The following is a 22,325-nucleotide window of genomic DNA, read 5'->3' as shown; positions in this document are numbered from 1 at the left end:
AAAAGAAAAGAGAAGAGAAGAAAAATGTGTAAAACTATTCATTTTGTCATAATGACATTTTACATATTGTAATATATAGTAGGTACTATATTGAATGAATCACTTCACCAACGAAAAGAAAAGAATATTTAGTAGTACATGTATAGTTACTATTACTATCATTAGTAATGTAATGTACTCAGAATATTTCTTTCTTTTTTTTTGTATAATTTACTTTCATAGAAATCAATTGTAAATGATGACAATTGACCGATAAGTCAATGAATTTCAGTGATAAAGTACAGTTAGTTATGAATAAGTTATGTGAAGAATATGAAGAATATAATGAGATGTTAACTATACGAAACAAATGTCAATGATTCCTAGCATAGTAATATTTGTAACCGCTCTAATCACATTCTGATCATCATTGAGCATCTACTGGTGTTTAAATCAGAGAGGTTAATTCCTGTATTCAAATTTTAAAAAAACCGTGATCAGTGTAATTCAACCGTGTTGTATGTGAAGAAGGAACCGATAGAAAATAATGAAAGACAGTCAATACTAGCTCAGTGTAAAACAAGCAAACTGTTACTGTAAAAGGATAGTACAGTGGCAGAAATGTAAATCCACACAATTAATAACACACAAATTAAAATAAAACAGCTGACCAGTGCTTCCAAGTATTAAAATGATCCTCTAAATTATATCAACTCACAATCTCAATATAACAATTTCATTACTCTTCAAATCACCCGTATACAGTTTATATGGTAGATAAAAATGTCACATTACTATTAATGAGAATAAGGTTAAGCGTTCGCACGCGAGACTGAAGGCCCTGGGTTCGAATCCCACGAGTGGGATCGTGGATACGCACTAGTGAGGATTCCCATATTAGGACGAAACGGCCATCCAGTGCTTCCAGCTTTTTTAATGGTGGTTTAACATTAATCAGTTCATGATCTTAATCAATAATTTAGTAATCTCCACAACAACCTTATACTGATAAATATAATTAACATAGTGTGAGAGAAATTATTATCATAGAATTACAAATTACATCAAACAATTGGATGAAGATTATCTAAGACATACATTATATAGATTAAGTAAGGTTTAGTAAAGTTGGATAATGAGTGTCAACTAAATGCTTCATGTGTTTAGAGCATTAGAAACAATAATAGTAATAACACAGTAAAGGCATATGAATATCAAAACACAACATTTACTGAAAGACAATTATCTTCATCACATCCAGATTATCATTGTTTTAATAAACATCGGAGATTTTCTAAAATATTTTTTTGGAAATCATTTCCACATCTATAACTCCAATGCTACTACTATTACTACATATAGTTTGATCGTGGTGTTATGTAATATTTTGCTTATAAGATTAATACAATTCTCTTGGTCTCTGGAAAATCCCCATTATATTAAAAACACAATTCGTTGAAGGCACTCAATGAGTTCCTGAAGTATAACGCAAAGTTCACAGAGACGAAATTCTCTTGGTATTGATTCCAATGAAGTCACATTAACTGAACTGTAATGTTAGAGTAATATGAATTCATTCGAATTCATGAATTCACAACACCATAAACCTGAAATGATATTGATGAATTGAAGTTGATTCAAATTTCTCTGAATATAAACTCAGATGAAAACTGTCTGAAGTATCAACAGTGTTATCTTGTAGGATACTGTACTGATAGACCATTTGATCTATAAGGTTCGTCATGCGAACTACTCTTAGTTAGATAACCATTGGGGACCATGAAGCACTAAATGGCTGTTTGAGTCGTAGTAAGGAACTCGATAACAGTGTGTGTCCACGACTCTAATATTAATACGTTTTATATAAATCATTTCAAGATATTTACTGGTATTTTTGTTTTATATAATGAATATGTAAGCATTCATGCTAGACTCACAAACTGACAGAGTGGTAAATGAGCACTACTGAAGTTTTAATTAATTAAACACAAAGCTATGTATTTCATACTTCGCCGTTTCCAAAATTATACCTGTGGTGTAAAGTATCCATAAATTTAAGAAATTCAGTGAATTTTACCTTATTTAAATACTTTCATGTGTTGGTAAATTGTTGTCATGGCATTGATATCAGTTAAAAGATTCATCGCAATCCAGGAAGTGTGTATCAAATTAGTATTTCACTGATAAAATGAGTGATAGTCACGTGACAACGTAAATGAACTAGATCGTTGTGATATCCTATGACCCATCAAATATCACGTGATAAAATTGCTGATCAAATTATCAGCCTCTATGACCTTGTTGTTGTGTCTAACTAATGACACGTCAACACAACGCGACCAGCCTTGAGTCAACTTATTTGCAAATATTGAAAACATACACACGAAATAGAACTAGTTTATGATTAGAGCTTTGATTTATTTATCTTATCCACGACCCTGCCCCACGGGGTTCGAATGCAGGACCTAGCAGTCTCGCGTGCAAGCGCTTAACCCCGCGAGGCCGGGTCGTGGATGCGCACTGTTGAGGAGTCTCACAATAGGAAGAAACGGCCGTCCAGTGCTTCAAGGTTTTCCATGGTTGTCTAGCTTCAATTGACTCATGATTCCAACCACTGAAATTTCTAAAAAATCTCTACAAAACCCCTTCTAATAATGATCCTATAATTATTAAAACCCTCTAATACAAATGATCAGATCCCTAAATTCGAATCCCGCTCCTTTTATTTTAGACTTTTGTTATGTCCCGATAAGCATAATGAATGGTAACTTTTGGGATCCATTTATGGATCAATACTATACGTACATTTTTATCGTATAATTGTTAAATAACCAAGTTATATATATTCCTGACCCTCTTATTATGAGCTTTATTTTGACCCATGAACTATTATTATACGATTAACCATTCTTGAATTATGCCCTGTCCATTAATTACTACCTCCCCATTCACAGCCACATTTGGCTAATTCTTGTATAAACGTTGTTTCCTATTTTATTGGTACGATGTGGTCTGCCTGGTTGGTATGTAAACCGAGTATGCTTGAAATAAATACTTCATATCGCAGAGGCTGAGATTTGTGTTCTGGACTTAACTGGCTGGGCTAGGCAGGAAGCAGGACCAATAAGTACTCTAGACTGCTCATACGGGTTTATGCGTCATTAATCCGATCGATAGGTCACTGTTCTCTAGTTGGCGGTGTCGTTACGTTATACATTAGCAGGGCGCGGGAGTCACAAGTTATAACAACCTTAGGTGGAACTGTCTATTTATTGATGAAGATTAAAGTAAAACATACATACAAAGAACAATAATAAACACAAACCATCAACTGAAAAATAAGCCATCAAAAAGAAGAAAAAGACAAGCAAACAATTAAAGTATATTGGAAATGAAGAAAATAATATTGAATACAATGACAGTATAGAATTTCTTGAAATGTCAGGATCTAGTTATTGACCATAGTTATTTATAGATTCATTACATAATGATAAAGTGAAAATGTTCATTAATAAGTTTTCCAATAAATATCATTAATAGTAAGAGTGTTAACAATTAGACAGTAGTAAATGAATAGAAAAGATAGAAACCTTTTGATTATTTACATTAGTTTAGAAATAATCGATTAAGTAAAGATATGTGAAAGACAGGTAGATTGAGTCTGTGTCTATTGAGTACAAGTTTATGTAAAGTACATCAATTGTGTTGTTTGTGTGTTAATGCAGAACGGTGAAGTAAAATGAAGTACATGAATCGAAGCTCGAACTTGCAATTTATTCATTATGAGCCAATTCATTTGACTTAGAATATGCCGATGACATAGTTCTATTTGGTGAAGACGCTGACAAAACGTAGTCTTCTGACCACTCTAAGCAACAATGCAAGCATGTTAGGGATGCTATTCTCCACCTCGAAATGAAAAATGTTGCTTCAGGATTGGGTTGCATCGACACCCGAACTAATGATAAGGAGTGAAATAGTTGAGCGTGTCGACCGCTTCACTTATCTTAGGAGTTTCACCAGCCCTTGTGGTCTAGTGTGTGATGAAATCTCAGCACGGATATAGAAGGCTCGTCTAGCCTTTGCCAATTTGCGTTATTTATGGTTTAGACGCGATATCCATCTATCAATCAAATGACAAGTTTACTGATCAGAAGTTTGTTCCATCCTAATTTATGACTGTGAAAAATAGCCAGTAAGAGTAGAGGATATTAGTAGGTTACTAGAATTTGATCATAGGTGTCTTCGAAGCATTGCTCGTCTATCTTGTGACCACCGAGTAAGTAATGCAGTTGTTAGGAAAGAATGGCGAGTCAATTGATGAAGTGGTGAAACTTTGTCAGTTGAGATGGTTGGGACACGTGTTAGGCATGCACATCCACAGATGTGAGATGTTTTATGGTGTAGGAGTAGGTTGGAAGAAAGTTAGGAGCGGTCAGACCAAAAACGTGGCACAAATCCATGAAGTCACTGACAAGTGGACTGAGCTATGTTGTTAGATCTACACCTACTACCTGGTTGGGATCCACGAGATTATAGCAATCGATGGTTAGAGACCATGAATGACATTGCTCAAAATCGTTGGCAATGGTGCAGGTACATCCACTCTTTGTGTTCTCCAAAATTCTAATCTTCTGAATTCTTCATGTCCATTTCTTTTTTCTCTTTCCAAATTTATTTCACTGGATTATACTCCTTGAATAACACCTTCAAACCTTAATGTTTCCGATTACTGCTTATACTTTTACTACTTCTACCACTATGGGATTTGAATGGACAATTGTATCTTTGTGCTATTGTGGTATGGAAACTCGAACTGATGTACGTACGTACGAAGTTCCACGTTGCTACTGACTGACAACTGATTTAACCAGTAGACTACTATTTGTTAAGAGATCTGGCTAATGTAGATGCTGTGGTACTTTATTTTAACACGAATAAAGATTTGTTTATTCTAATTATGAGATGTGGACATAATTTCAACTTTGGTAAGATTCAAATAATCATATTGATCCGAGTAATAAGATATTTCGATCTTAGATTTCATTTCATTATGCTTATCTTTTCCAACATTGCAATATGTTGTAAGACAGAATGCATTGAACATATGGAATTCAAAACAACTGTCAACCAATATCAAAGTCAGAATCTTCAATACGAACGTCAAGAAGGTTCTATTGTACGGAGCTGAAACTTGGAGAACTAATACAACCATCATCAAGAAGTTACAAGTATTTATGAATAGTTGCCTACGCAAGATTCAGCAACAACCTACTATGGGAAAGAACAAACTAGATTACAGCTAAAGAGGAAATTAGGAAAACATGTCGGAAGTGGATAGGGCATACGTTGTTTAAATCATCAAGCTGAATCACGAGGCAATCCCTAACTTGTAATCTTGAATAAAAATGGAGTAGAGGAAGGTCAAAGACAAATCTGCTTCAGGAGTCGAAAGCAGACACGAAAAGGATGAACAACAACTGGAATGAGCTGGAAAGAATTACTCAGGACAGGGTTGGATGGCGATTGCTGGTGGGCGGCCTATGCTCCTCCACAAGGAGTAACAGGAGTAAGTAAGTAGTCAGTTGTTTTTTTTGCAAGCCTTATGAAAGGTACTTTGAGCAGATTTCATAGGAATTTATTAACTAACATAAAATGTTATTTTTTTTGACTAAACCTACTAGGATTATAACTACTTAACAAGTAGACTGCTATATCAAAAAGAAAAACTAGTGGATAATGAAAACCTCTATAATTTTGTCCGGAAGTTCCAAATCTGTTTGGTTATGAAACATTTGAAACAAAAAAATGTATCATTCAGTGATAGAGAATCTAGAATACAGTAAACGTATACATCAACCCAAATTGATCAATTTGGTAAGACCATGACAAAAGATAAGACATTTCTACAATATTAAACAAATTATTTACAATTAAATTAATATTAGAAGGGGCTTTTGTGGATATTATAGTAATTTTAATAGTTGAGATCATGAGTCAATTGAAGTTAGACAACCATGGAATACCTGGAAACACCGAATGGCCGTTTCGTCCTATTACACGACTCCTCAACAGTGCGCATCTATGATCCCGCCTCGCGAGATTCGAACCCAGGACCTGTCGGTCCCGTGCGCGAGCACCTAACCTCTAGACCACTGAGCTGGCAGGCATTCAACGGTGTTAATGTTCAACTTCAACCAATTCACGAAATTATTAATAGTTATCAAAAGATCAACTTAGGAAATGAAATGAAAAAGAACAACCAGCAAATGAAATCGAAGAACAAAATGCAACGGATACTTCAAGTTATAAAACTTTAATACTTTATGTTTTTTTAAAATGAGAACAGTCAAATTGTGCCAGTAATAAGGATCAAGATTTTTCTACCGAAGAGTAACCACCTCAATTTCAGTAATGAGTCATTCCAAGCTTCTAGGACGTGATGGTTAATCATGTATATAACTAACCAATCAAATCGTTGCTGAGCTCCTACTCCCACGTTAATCCGGTTTGATGTGTCTGTAGACAATCCCTATTGCATTTGACCTGTCAATTGAAGGACATTATTATTAGTATGACTCAACTTTTATTGATTTCGATAAAACACTCAATATTGATCGGCATAAAGCCTAAGTTTCTTGGTTCTGACTAATTAATTAATCGACATAGACTCTGGGGTCACCAATATCCCATTTACATTTCTAGTAGAATATCTGTAGGACAAATTAAATCTTACAGCATGGTCTGCTTAATATGATCAACAATATGAATATGTTAGTTAGATAACTACATATCCATTAGCTTAAGTTGCTTTGAAGACACCTATAAATTAAGGTAATTATTATTCACTAGAGTTCCCAGAATAGGATTGTTGAGATTGTTGGGTTTTGAGACCATGAACCGATCAATTTTAGACCACTAATGAAAACCTGGAATTACTGGAAGGCCGTCTCATCCTAGAACGAAGCTGTTCGGTAGTGCTCATTAGTAAATAGTTTCGAGAGGTAATTGTTGGAGTTCTAATAAAAATCCGTGATCAACGGAGTTCAACATATCGGATGTAAGGCAGTTACCAACCGAAGACAATGGAGGATGGCCACGCAACATCAATGATGGGTCGAAATTCGACATTAACACTGTTGAATGCCGGTTCAGCCGTCTAAGTGTTAAGTGTTCGCAGGATCATGAATGCGCACTGCCGAGAAGTCTCGTACTGGGAACGAAACGGCCGTCCAGTGCTTCCAGGTTTTAAATGATGGTCAAACATCCGACAGTTCATGGTCTTATTTAAAATGTTGCTCATTAGATTCAAACTCAATGATCTTAAAAGGTCCCAGTCAATGTGAGGTCCAAGGATCATTGATTCTAATGGCGTACCGGATCATGAGTTTACCGTATTTTACAGTCTCAAACTAGGACAGAATATTTCTGTCCATTTGTATCTTTGAATACGTTCTACTCGTTTAATTAACTTGTATGACTTGACAAGATGTTTGATAAGAACCAGGCGTAAACAGCACATTTCTAAAACAAACAGGTTGGATACAGTGATCTTGAGTGTTGTTAGAAGTCATCACTTCCCGGTCACCCATACCGTGGAAAGGTTCTTCTGGAGGTACCTGAAAACGAAATTTAATTAAAGGTGGTCTTAGTGACACCCGTAAGCTACTAGTATTTGACCACAGATGCCTTAGAAATATTGCTAGCGTCTGTTGGGATCACCGGGTAAGTAATAGTGAGGTTAGACGCAGGGTATTAGATAATGATGGTAGATCAGTTGATGAGGTTATTAATCTTCATCGACTGAGATGGTTGGGCCACGTGTTACGTATGCCTGAACACCGATCACCACGTCATGCAATGCTAACGGGTGTTAGAGATGGTTGGAAGAGAATTGGGGGCGGCCAAACCAAAACGTGGCATCAGTGCTTGAGGACACTAACCTCTACTCTGAGCCATGTTGGTAGATGCAGATTACTTGGTTAGGGTACGCGTGACTATCGTAACCAATGGCTGGAGACTCTTGGTGACATGACTCAGAATCGATCACAATGGTGTAGGTGTATACACTCCCTGTCTTTCCTTAAACTAAGAGATTAAAATCACTTCACATCTTTCTACTAACTAATTCTTTCTTCCTGTAGTGTATCCTTATATGCAATCTTTCTCCTATATATTACCACCTTTGACCTAACCACTGCTATGAATCCGGTGTTCATCTTGCTGTGCTAATGCGGTATGGCAACCTGGACCGATGCATATATGTGTCTGGTCCTACGTTGTAGCTGACTGACTGACTGACTGACTGGTCTTAGTGACCTGAGAGCGTAACCGCAGTGATCAAGGGACAACAGTATGAGGTCGGTCGCACACGACATTTTATGAGTAATTTTCGTGTTAGCTCCTCACCTGTTGAGACCTTACAGCCGGAGACGGAAATCTGTGAGATCAGGCTAGGTGTGCATTTCTAGGGTCAACCTTTTCTAACCCCACCTATCCTTATGGGAAAGCAGCATCACTGTTATGCTGGTTGTCTGAAGGAAACACCTTACTGCCATCACACCTCTGTACAGTCAGCAGTACGACTTCGCCTTGAGACCTTGGGTTTGCTGCCTTTAATCTTACCGCTCTTCAACCGATCTGTTTGACATGGTAGGACCTTGAGGAACGGTTATTCCAGCCAGTATAGCTCGGTTGCTTCATCACGATAGGCAAGCCCGACCACCACATCAAGGTAGCAACAACGGTCGGGAAACAAACAGGTAGAAATTCACCATTGAAAATAACTTTAAACATTGAATTTTACAGTTAGTCAGTATGTTGAGAAATCTAAAATGTTTATTTCATGTAATAGTAGTCTGAGTTTATTGACAGAACCATTTTCAATAACTGGAACAAACTACATTTTTCTGTATGTATATTACAGCAAAAGACATCTATATTTTTGAATACTATATTGCCATACATCTAACATTGGAAGAGATAGTTATTTAAAAAAACCCGTTTGCGATTGTATAACTATTTAGAAGGGAATAAACTGATCACTGAAGGAAATTCTCTCATTTGTCATCTGGTGTTAATTTAGCCATTTATGTGGTTGGAAGTAAATGACAGGAAAAACTATACTTCACCTTAGTTTTCTGATAGTCGATATTTATTAACATCAAACGTTTGATCCAACCCTTGAGAACTAATGTCTTCCGTAGGATTTGGAACTGTATCCTCGTAGAACAACTTAAAAAGTTACCACTGAGATATTCAACTTGTAACAGATCTTTTATAAGACTAGTCTGTTTACACTAATTAACAAGTAAAATCATATAAACCAATCCTTAATTTTGGTTACTTTGTAAGGATCAAGTTGAAGTTTAGTTACCAAACGAAACAACACATTATCACTACTGATTGAAATCATGAGCCAATTGAAGCTAGACCACCATAGAAAACCTGGAAGCACTGGATGGTCGTTTCGTCCTAGTATGGGACTACTCAGCAGTGCGCATCCACGATCCCGCACCCCGCGAGGTTCGAAACTCAGGACCCAGGACATTATCATTAGTAAATGTAACCCATAAACAGAATCAAACCTTTTTCCATTTGTGTAAAATATCACTACAACACTTCATAAGTGAACTACTTATTCATTTTTTCTAATGGAAATGTTGTGTTCACTTAAATAATTAAGGACAATAGAAGAAACTGAAATTTCGTTGTGATTTAACACAAATTAAAGGTAGTTGGAATTTTGGTAAGACCATAATTTATGAACAACCACTGAGTAATGTTAAAGTGGCCATGAGAGTATCCACTTAATAACTAGGACTAAATGAGGGTTATAAACCAGTGTGAGGAATCACAATTATGATTTACATTTGATGGTTAAGGTTAGAAATTAGATTGAGGGTTTTCATCACGAACTGACATCAGCTTATAATGACAAAACTTTATTTATCCAAATGAATGAATGGATTTCGCACCAAATTTCATGACCTATTATCTTATACGTGATTGGTTCATCCATAAATCATAATCTCGCCGGAATTTTACAGTCCAATATATTTGTCAATATGATTTAATGAAGTAGAAATTAGTGACAGAGTTCAAGTATTCAGCCATATTACTGTTTGACGATAATATATTTTAATTGTTGAATTCATGAGTCAATTGAAGTTAGACAACCATGGAATGCCTGGAAGCAATGGACGGTCGTTTCGCTCTAGCATGAAACTTAGCAGTGCGCATCTCGCCCCGCAGGTTTCGAACCTAGGACTTATCGGTCTCGCGCACGAACAATTAACTTTTAGACCATTGAGCCAGCATCTAATAGTGTTCATGTCTAACTTCAACCAATTCAGTCCAGTGCTTTCAAGCATTCCATGATGGTCTAGCTTCAATTAACTCATTAAATTCAACTATTAAAGTATTAAAATCTCCACAAAACTCTCTTCTGATGATAACATATTTCTTTTCTTATTCTGAACAGATAAATAAAAAAGCAGAGCTAGAATAAACACCATTATGTTTAAATATTGTAAAGTACACTGTTTTTTGGAAACATAACAATTGTGTCATTAGTGATGGGTCTAATGGGTTAAGTTTGTCAAATATTCAAAAGGTGAGAATAAAGACCGAACTATATTATAAAATTTATTGAATTACTTTATAGTTGATTGTCCCCCAATGTCCTGGTACGGCCGAGAGTGGGGATAGTCAGCTCTCTCACTCTCTAAATGATCTCAAGTGGCCACATGCATACAACCACTGTAAAAGAAGTCCTACTCACTGCCTTCTCGCATCATGGGTGTTGTTTACGAAATTGAGAGGACGAAAAGCGAATATCCGGCGCTATATCATAAAATTTATTGATTGATCAAAAGGTTTGAATGATTCTAAGGATAACTGTTAAGTAATGATTACCTTAACTAATCGATAAACAACCTGTGCAATTCAAAAATTTGTCAACAATACTAATGATATTTCAACGTATATGATAGATTTGTGAAAATTATTAGTTTCTCAAAAGTTGATTGTTGATCTTGTACATTTTTAATAAAACAGATTTTACTTCAGGGGGATTTTATATTCAAGAGAAAATGAGTTTTTGGTTGAGTCTATTTTTCAGGCTAGAAATAGTTGTATTATGTGTTTTCTTTCTTCTTAATTTTTATATTCAAAATCTCTATTAAACTATATTATGAGATAACTATCTGAGAACTATGTGATTTTATTTATTTGAACACATAAATATTTTTATAAAGGGGCACCGAATACACATGCGCAACACAAGTCACTTGTTTTTTATGAGGGCTGGGATACTGACTGGGTGCCTAAACCGAAGCAAGTGGTTTTCTTAGGGGGATACATTCTGAGCCTTTGACCTGAAATCCTGATCCACAAGGCAATCGAACAACGTCAGTCCCATGGTAACCGGTGACCGACAATTGGTTCATACGCCATTTGTTCCTTCAGAATGTTGGAGCTCATGTGCACCATTGGTTTGGAATCACGGTTTTCCAACTCCCCTAGGTGAATTCTCCGTGTTCACCAACGTGGTTGAAGTGCCGGACATTCGCTTTTCGTCCTCTCAATTTTGCAAACACCTCTGTGGCGAAAAGGCAATGAGTGGGACTTCCCTGTCAGTGGTTGTATGCACGTGGTCATGTGAGAGCATCTCTAGAGGGAGAGTGGACTCTGCACCCTTGGCCGTACCAAGGCATTTGAGGGCTAAAATGATGGGATGACGAAGGAGATCCTTTCGACCCATATGTTAGGCAGGCCACCCACCGATTCAGGGGTAACATACCGTAACGAACTAACCACATCTATTGCCTGACTAGGACCATGTGAACAAAATTACTAATCGTTTCAAGTAATTTGTACAATGCAAGATCGTTTGTTATTCGCAAATTCAGTTATGACGTGATTTAATTAGACATTTACTTGATAAAGTAAGTTTCAGACAACATCTGAACCGAAAGACCAAACATTTCTGGTTATTCAGCTTTCATACCGTTGTACGGTTGTACAACACTAAAATATGTCGGTACTTACGACTAAAACTCTTTATAAGGTACAGGTTGATCGTTATTACATTTTATATTTCACTTAAAAATCAAACGGCTGTCATCTTGAGTAGTATAGTTTTATCAATATAAGAAAATATTTTTTAATTCGAAAATCCTTTAGTCAGTCAGCTACAACGTAGGACAAGGCACATATATGCATCTGTTCAAGTTGTCATACCTCATTACCGCAACAAGATGAACACTGAATTGATAGAACTAGTTAATTCAATGGTGGTAATATATAAAAGAAAGATTGTGTATAAGGACATAGTACAGGAAAAACGAATTAGTTGGTAGAAAAATATGGAGCGATTTTAATCTCATAATTTAAGGGAAGACAAAGAATGAATACACTGACAACATTGTGATAGATTCTGACCCGTATCACCCAGAGTCTCTAATCATTGGTTACGATAGTCACGCGGACCACAAACAAGTAATCTGCATCTAACAACATGGATCACACTAGAACTTAGTCACTTCAAGCAATGATGCCACATTTTGTTTTGGTTTGGCCACCTCTAACTTCCTTCCAACCATCCTCAATACTAATCAACATTGTGCGTCGTGTTAATCGGTGTTCAGACATCGGCAACACAACACGTGGCCCAACCATCTCAGTTGATGAAGATTTACAAAGTCATCAACTGATTGACTATCATTCCCTAATACTCTGAGTCTAACTTCACTATTCTATTACTTACCTGGTGATCCCAGCAGATGCGAGTAATATTCCTAAGACATCTATGGTCAAATACTAATAGCTTATGAAAATTTTCTACTCTTAATAGCCACGTTTCGCAGCCATAAATTAAAACAGAAAGATTATAACAAGCAAAATAAATTATAATAAGATTATGATTATGAGTCAATTGAAGCTAGACTATCATGGAAAACCCGTTAGCACTGGATGTCCATTTTCATCCTATTGCGGAACTCTTCAGCAATGGTCTAGCTTCAATTGACTCATAATCTTAACTATTAAAATGACTATAATATCCGCAAAAACCCCCTTTCTGATACTAAATCAATTACATTATAAATAGAATTCAGTACTCACCTATATATTGTTTGTATGAATATGACATAAAACAAAAAAATAAAGTGTTTTTATTAAAATTTCCAAATAATTCCAACAATGAATTAATGATGATGATAATGATAACGATGATGATGAGGACAAAATAGTCAATATGGCATGATTATTCCCATCATTAATACCATTAATAATAATAATAATAATAATAATAATAATAATGTCCGTCGTGAAATAATGAATTTGTCAATCCGTATAATTTACCCTGATTTAATTTTATTATTTTTTTTTTCAAAAAAAAATCGGGAAAATCGACCATTTAGTATTTAAAATCAATAACATGATAAATCATTCCAGTCGTATGATTGGTTGTTTTGAAGGTCATTTCAAGGATGTGGGCGGTCCAATTATTATTATATATATATATATATATGAATGATAAAATGTAGATGATAGACACATAAATACATAAACACATTATTACTTCAAATGAGATAGAGAACATGTCAATATTATTTGTCCTAATAATTGTGAAACCTCAAATAGAAGATAAAGATAACATCAATCCAATCATAATTGATGAAGAAATGTTAGAAGAGATAGAATATTTCATGTATATGGGTGATAGTATTATCGATGAACAATGACGATCTGATATAAATGTGTAAAGGTAAGAATTGACAAAACAAGATTAACATTTCTACAGTTGAAGAATATATATTGAGAACTTAAAACAATTGTCTGTTAATCAATGTCAAAGTTATAATCTTCAATACGAATGTCAAGACAGTTAGTTGAAACTTGGAGAACTACTACAACCATCATCATCATAAAAGTACAAGTATTTATAAACAATTATCTACTGAAGATACTCAATATCCGTTGATCGGACATCATTAGCAAAAGCCTATTGTAAAAGAGAACAAATCAACTTTATCTGAAGAGGAAATTAAGGAAAGAAGTTGGATTGTGGAAATCATTAAACTGCATCATAAGCGTTCACTTGGAATCTTGAAAGGAAACGGAAAAGAGGAAGGTCAAAGAACACACTATGTTAAGAATCGAAAGCAGATATCAATAGGATGAAAAACAACTGGAAAGTATTGTTCAGAACAGAGTTGGATAGAGAATGTTGATGAGCAACCTATACTCCTCCATGAGAGATAACAAGAGTAAGTAAGTAAGGCTAATTCTGAAGGTGATGAGGTGATCTTCTTAAATCCATGTTATTTGTGGACAGTCGATATGCAATAACTTAGTTTTTCTCTTTGACTGGATAAGCTAAATGATATAAGAATTATTTCGTAAATTACAAAATGTAATTTAAATTTAATTTATTGCACAACTATGATCTGACAATTTCACTTCTGTAACTTAAAAAGTTATTGCACTGACTAGTTGTTCTGTCCTAATTCATGAACTTCTTTGGATTACAAATCCATGTTCATGTCATAACTCAGGTAGTTTTATGTTTAACGCTTTGAGATCTAGACGTCCTGATATCAAATTTTGATCACTTCTCGAGAACACGTCATATTCATCCTGTATAATCGGTTATTCCTACATCACTTTGGACATGTCTGCTAAGTTTGAATAAAAGAAACCATCTTGTGGTTAGTACAAAGATTATTCAACTAAATAAGTGTTCTTTAGTTTCTTAACTAAAGACTAAACTATTTTTAACATTTATGCAATACAATCTAAGTACATTAATTTCGAGTAACTTACTTTGCTGTACTATGTCCTTATGTAAGAGTACAGGATATTCATAGGCTACTAGTATTCGATCATAGGAGTCTTCGAAATATTGCTCGTATATCCTGGGACCATCGAGTAAGTAATGCAGTTGTTAGGGAACGGATAATAGGTAAGGATGGCAAATCAATTGATGAAGTAGTGAAACTTCATCAGTTGAGATGCCTGGGACACGTGTTACGTATGCCCAACCACCGACTACCTCGACGTGCTATGTTCAATGGTATAGGAGTAGGTTGGAAGAAAGCTAGGGACGGCCAGACCAAAACATGGCACAAGTTCATGAAGTCACTGACAAGTGGACTGAGTCATGTTTGTAGGTGTAGACTACCTGGTTGGGGACCGCGAAATGAAAGTAACCGATGGTTAGAGACCCTGAATGACATGACTCAAAATCGTTGGCAATGGTGCAGGTTCATCCACTCTTTGTGTTCTCCAAATTTCTAATCTCAATTCCTCATGTCCCTTTCTTTTTTCTCTTTCCAAATTTATTTCACTGGATTATACTCCTTGAATAACATCTTCAAACCCTAATTTTTCTGATTACAGCTTATAATCTTACTACATCTAGCACTACGGGATTTGAATGGACAATTGTATCTTTGTGCTATTGTGGTATGGAAACTCGAACTGATGTACGTACGTACGAAGTTCTACGTTGTTACTGACTGACTGACTATGTCCTTATTTTCAATCATTTTATATATTACCACCACTGAATTAACTAGTTCTATGAATCCGTTGTTCATCTTGTTGTGGTGATGAGGTATGACAACTTGGACCGATGCTTGTATGTGCCTGGTCCTACGTTGTGGTTGACTGACTAACTTTGCTGTACAATTTTATGTACCTTCATTCTATTGTCTAAGTAAAAGCTTGTTCCATTTCCATTAGTTAAACTAAGCAATATACCCTCAACCATGTTTACCTCTTTATCAGTAATAAACGTAAACTAACTATTTGATACACTTGGTGTTGTTTTACTTTGTGGAGGCCCGTTATTTAATCGTCATTTAGATCGAACGATGTCGTCGAAAGGGCTCTCCACTTTATTGGCCCAAGATCTGACTCCAAGATGATCGTGATGAATATTTGTTATCGCCTATTCTCGTATATAATCATCGACTTTAATCGCGTTAGTCAATAACGGAATTGAATAAGTCGAATAACGAGAATAGACTTGTGAATACATATGTTTTGTATATAATGCGAATGGAATAGAGAGAAGAGAAACGACGCAGAGTGGAGATAGCTGGTAAGCCATGTGATGAGTAATGGGATAAGAAATGTATACACACCTACGCGCTCATATAATAACAGTCAAGATTGATAAGCGAATAATTAACTAGGTCAGAATGTGACTCAAGTAGAATGAATAGAATGGGCTATCCGAAAGCTTGAATGAGGTATATGGGCTTGACGTAATGACCGACACTACAACTTGTATCTTTCAATTGTTATTTAGGACTGAAATTGATCAGTCTCTTCTTGATATTTGTGCAACCTGTGCGGATTGCCTCGATGTAGCCAAAAGTCACAAACTTTTTAAGCAAAGATGGGTTCGAGTCCCAGAGTGAACATCAACTCTGGCATGCAGGTACATCCAACTGACGAGTCTTTAATAGGACAAGACGCGCAAAAAATTGGATTCCACTGCTAACCACTATCCATCTTTGTTTAATAACTATTCGGTATTTTCATCACACATTGAATGTAAGTTTTTGTTTTAGCTTGAATACTGACACTAGCTTATGATTTAGTAGAATCTCAAATGTGCTTACCCCAGTAAAAGTGATCAGTCAAACGTATGCTTGTGATAAATCGGCTACATAAAAATGTTAAACTTGTTAAGTGAAAATACTTTCATCATAAATATGATGATCTGAGACACTAATTAATATCACGTATTACGTCTCAATCAGAATTTAGGTTATCTATTAGGTCACCTGAACTGCCAGTAGGATCGGTGTCCAAAGCGTTGGTTGACACATCAACCTATGATCTCAACTATTAAAATTACTATTATATCCACAAAACCCCTTCTGATAATAATTATCATATATACACCAGTGACTGTCTCCAAGAGTTATTTCCCGGGGTTCTAGTGCGGACCCGTGACCAATGGAGTTCAACCGCATCTGTTGTGTGATAGTATCTTATTGAAGACAATGGTGGACGGTGGCGCTCAAGTCCGTGGATTATTTGAAGTTAGACATTAACGCTGTTGAATGCCGGCTCAGCGGTCTACATGTTAAGAGTTCGCGCGCGAGATCGCTGGATCCTGGGTTCGAATCTCGCCGGGTAGGATCGTAGATGCGCACTGCTGAGAAGTCCCACAGTCGAACGAAACGCCGTCCAGTGCTTCCAGGTTTTCCATGGTGGTCTAGCTTCAAATGACTCATGATCTCAACTATTAAAATTACCATAATATCCACAAAATCACCTCTTATACCAATGCCTTAACGCCTATTGGTCTCTGAGATCTTTCCAACCTAGTAACCGATCCCAAGGCACAAATTAGAAACAGATTAATTCTTCGTTGTATTCAATTCAATCATGACTCACAACTCATAAAACGATAATAAACTTGCAGTGCCTGACTACACAACAAAACAAATACGAAATTACATTACGTACACAACTTTATTTCAGTCATACAAAACCAGAGTAATAAAGGGAATAATTTATGAATGATAAATGTAGAATAATAAAACATATGATAAAGATTATTTGGATCAAACAAATGCTTAAAAATGTGAGAGTAAAACACTGTAACAGTATTATCATCTGCATATGTAAATCTGAATTGTTAGGTTGCAAAGTTATAGTTTCTCATTATTCCTCCAAACTATGTTGCAGGATAAAATGAATGAATGAGAACGGTAAACTTATACACAATTTCTAGTCATTTCATTCAAAGTCTTTAACCATTGATTACGATAACCACATGGACTCCAACCAAGTATTTTACACCTGTTTGCATCAATGACTGACCTTAGTTAGACAATCATTACAAACCAGGAAGCAGTTGAGAGCTATTTCATTCCAGCACAGGATTCCTCTGTGGTGGTCATCAACGACTACTCCGATAATCGGTCCTACTGTAGTGTGTGCTACTGATATCGATAGGTATAAGTAGTATGTATCATCAGTCGCATGTGAAATACTTTGAAGTAGAAGGTTAAGCAGATCGAAGGTGAGAGGATGAGAACAGTGAAGTCTGACATTTTTCAAATGAAGAATTTCCTGTATGGTTCCCAGATTTTACAAATCCATGAAGTCACTGAAAACTGGACTGAGCCATGTTGGTAGATCTACACCTACTACCTGGTTGGGATCCACGAGATGATAGCAATCGATGGTTAGAGACCATGAATGACATGACTCAAAATCGTTGGCAATGGTGCAGGTTCATCCACTCTTTGTGTTCTCCAAATTTCTAATCTCAATTCCTCATGTCCCTTTCTTTTTTCTCTTTCCAAATTTATTCCACTGGATTATACTCCTTGAATAACACCTTCAAACCTTAATATTTCCGATTACTGCTTATACTCTTACTACCTCTACCACTACGGGATTTAAATCGACAAATGTATTTGTGTGCTAATGTGGTATGACAACTTGAAATGATTTACGTACGTACATACAAAGTTCTACGTTGTTGCTGACTGACTCTCGTTCACTACTTTAGATCCTTTATGTTTCATACTAGGGTCTAGTGCTTTCTTGTTTACAATGTTTATTTAAAGAAAACAAGTTAGTGAATCTACCAAATTCAATGTCCCTTCACTGAAGAAACAAAACCCATGGTACATTACCATTAATGATTATTTTCAGAAGATAATTCCCAGGTTTTATATAGAGAAAAGGAACCTATGACCTGTGTAGTTCAACTACACATTAGATTGGCATTAATTTTTTTTAGATTGTATTATAAAATAATCATAAAACCAATTACATAGATTCATACAAAGAATAACCGCTAAATGTAATGTAACTATACATTCACATATATATATATATGGAGAAATAGGTCAGAAATGATTTCATGTGTAGTTAGGTAATAAACTATTTCGCTTTTTTTTTACCTTCATAAGGATCTACATTAATCAAATTGAATTAAACATCATAGTAATTATGTATGTATTAAGTAAAATACAAGTCTCTGTCATATACGGTAGCAACAAGCGATTGAAACAACCGGATAATTTATGTTGTATTAGATGAATCAGTGTATTATTTCTTTGTTTCTTTCTTTATGAACATTTTTATGAGAAAATAAAACAAGCCTTTAATGTTACTTTATAATTTCATTATTGAACTATGAATATATATGTTACATTGAATAATTCTGTACAAGAATTGCTACATTGATGTGATTGTTGAGCTTGCCTATTGTGATGAATCAATCGAGTTATACTGGCTGTAACAATCGTTCTTCAAGGTTCTACCATGCTAGACGGGTCGGTTGAAGAACGGTAAGACTAGAAGCCGCAAACCTAAGGTCTGAGGGCAAAGTCGTACTACTGACTGTACAGAGATGTGATGGCAGTAAGGTGTTTCCTTCAGACAACCAGCATAACAGTGATGCTGCTTTCCCACAAGGATGGGTGGGGTTAGAAAAGGTTGACCGTAGAAAGGCACACCTCACCTCATCCCACAGATTTCCGTTTCCGGCGGTAAGGTCTCAACAGGTGAGGAGCTAACACGAAAATTACTCATAAAAATGCCGTGTGTGACCGACCTCAAGCAGTTGTCCCTTGATCACTGCGGTCACGTTCTCAGGTCACTAAGACCACCTCTAATTAAATTTCGTTTTCAGGTACTTCCAGAGGAACCAAGAAGTGATGATCGCTCTCATACCTCTAACAACACTCAAGATCACTGTATTCCTATTCAGCCTCCCTCATCAATTCCTAATATTCCTCAATTCTCTACGAGTATCTTTTCTTGTTATAGTTGCAAAAAATTGATGAGACTATAATTTATGAACGACTATTGTGTGACGCTAAAAAGACTTTTAGAATGTCCATCTACAAATTACGGCTAAATGAGGGTTATGAACCAGTGCGAGTAATTAGGATTAGGATTTACAGTTAGGAATTAGGTTTAATGTTTTTATCACGAATTACCATCAGCTACCATACCAAAACTCTATTTAGCTAAATGGATGAATGAGTTTCGCGCTAAAATTCATGATCTACTATCGTAAACCTGATTGGTTCGTCTATAAATTATAGTAGACTCGCTAAAAAACTCAGCGAAACACTTATTTCACAGTTGAATTTTATCACATTTGTGACACTAATAGGGGTGAAACTAAAGTATTTAAAATGGTTTATTAGATACTTCCATTTTGTTCTAGTGGTCTTCTATATAAGCCAAATTATACGAGGATTCGAGCTAACAATATTATGAAGAATGTTTCAGGGAATTGTAACGGGATTTCCATTGGCTATAGATGATAACATTTCAAGGCCTTGATAAAGATGATCATAAAGTTTCAGATTAAGAAGTCTTGATGAATAAACAGATTTCAGTCTTATACATCTATCTTTTGCGCCATTATATATCACTGGGACTTCAAGAATTCATTTTGAAGTAACTACCTGTTGATTGTACGATTATAAATTGAATGAAACGTTTTATGGAGATTGGTTTAATGTCTATACGAGATTCATCATAAGTTGTCATTGGTTCAATCGTCGATGAGGGTTGTGGGTAAATACTCTTCAGTTTTCTCAAACTAGGAAGAAACAACTATCCGGTGCCTTCACTTTCCTAACAATATTCTAGCTAAGATAGTATTTATAGATTAAACCAATCTACACAAAACCCTCTCAACTAATCTTATTAATTCTTCTTATCCTTTGTTTGTTGCCTTAGCAACCCCCCTCCATTTTGTATCTCTTCTTCCCTACTTACATATTGAAAATGATTATTCGTATACTTCTTATCGTCTAATTTTAATAAGTTAATTTTCCCAGGTTTTTGATATGCTTCAAATGCTGAAATATTAATTACAACTATTCATTAGTTCATTCACTAATTGCACATCTGTTGTCTTACTATCCATTTATTACATTTTACATATATACTGACTTACAAATCTTCTTGATTAGTTTAACATACTTGTTGGTGATGTCTGTACCTAAGAAATCACTTAGTAAATGTCTTGTTTCTGTAACTTTATTTTGGAGATTTCAATGTCTCGTTTTCGCGTCAAGAAAGCCTATTGTTACCTTCAGATTGTATTTCCCCCCTTGGAAGAACCCTAAATATCATTAGTTCATTTCCTTTCTTGATAAGCTGTTTTTTGAAACTTTGTATACTGTATATAGACGCTTGAGTTGTGTGCTTTGTTCATATGTGCTTCCAACTGCTTGTAGAATATAATCTTCCCTTGTCTGAATCTTGCATTCTCCCTCTAGTTGGCAGAGCTGGGGCTCAGTGAATAGTTTAGCTTGTCTTGACGTTGCGTCACTGATCCTTTGTCCCGTTCTCCGACTTTAGGTAATTTCGTAATCTCTTCAAACACAATAATACTAATCAAATATTTACATATTAATATAACCATATATTAAAATCTGTTGAATATGTAGTTTGAAACAATATTGTCCACTCAGATATGAATACAGTTTCTGTAATAGCTTAGTGGCCTTTAACTGTAAAGTTCCTTGGTAAGAGATGTCCTGAGTGTTTAGTAAGAATCCAAGTTTGGTACGAGTTTATAATTTCCATTTGCTGATTTTCATTGCAGTAACTGATCAATCTCTGTTATTATATGTGCGTCCTGAGAGTATACACCCGATATACCGTCTCATTATAAGTTATAATATATTTGCTATTTAGTTAGGCATTGGATCCAGGATGTGCATTTCGTCTTGTTTGGGACTTGTTGAGTGTATGTATTTGTATCCCGGTATTGATATTCAAACTGAAACGCGAACTCAGTAGCTATTACTTCAAATGATAACACATTACCAAAAACGCTACAGATTCCAGATAGCCAGTAACTTATTCAAGACTGTTCGGAAGAATTAATAAACTCTGACAAACTATCATGTTAAACAATCAGATTGTAACATATAAACCGGTTAAGTTCCATTACCGTTTAAGTCATTTGTAATTTCTTAACGCAACAGATTCTGTGAAATTCAATGTTCAATTTGAGCATCAATGTCTCATGGAAATGTATATTAATCTACGTAAACCAAAAGTGTTCAGAGGAGATGATAACAAAAATGAAACTACTTTTTGTAAGTTACCATATGCATAAAACTGTTATGACCTGTGACTTGTTAATATATCATATGATAACATTGCCAATAAGAACACTGACTTATTGATCAGATGAACGACGCATAAACCAATACGATTAGACTAGAGTCAACTTTGAGTCCTGACTGATCCTTCCTCCTAGCCTTGCCTGTTTGAATCCAGAACAAAGCTTCTACTGTATGAACCATTTATTTCAGAGATACGCAGTT

The 22,325-nt window shown here is 35.5% G+C and overlaps 2 protein-coding genes across 2 annotated transcripts in view; one reads left to right on the top strand and one right to left on the bottom strand.

Annotated features, from left to right (window-relative positions):
• MAP2 (Methionine aminopeptidase 2) overlaps window positions 1-13,325 on the bottom strand; it is a 57,544-nt gene extending 44,219 nt beyond the window's left edge. Inside the window, exon 1 of the mRNA XM_051219487.1 lies at window positions 13,105-13,325. The gene's annotated coding sequence lies outside the window, so the exon portion shown is untranslated. The remainder of the gene's footprint in view (window positions 1-13,104) is intronic.
• Window positions 13,326-13,537: 212 nt separating this feature from the next.
• Window positions 13,538-22,325, top strand: part of MS3_00008837 (uncharacterized protein) — a gene marked incomplete at both ends in the record, with an annotated part of 32,410 nt that continues 23,622 nt past the window's right edge. The window contains 3 exons of the mRNA XM_051217178.1: window positions 13,538-13,750; window positions 13,787-14,252; window positions 21,981-22,094. The remainder of the gene's footprint in view (window positions 13,751-13,786; window positions 14,253-21,980; window positions 22,095-22,325) is intronic.

Source organism: Schistosoma haematobium, chromosome 6 (assembly GCF_000699445.3).
Source record: "Schistosoma haematobium chromosome 6, whole genome shotgun sequence".
NCBI lineage: Eukaryota > Metazoa > Platyhelminthes > Trematoda > Strigeidida > Schistosomatidae > Schistosoma > Schistosoma haematobium.
This window is presented reverse-complemented; position numbering and strand designations above follow the sequence as displayed.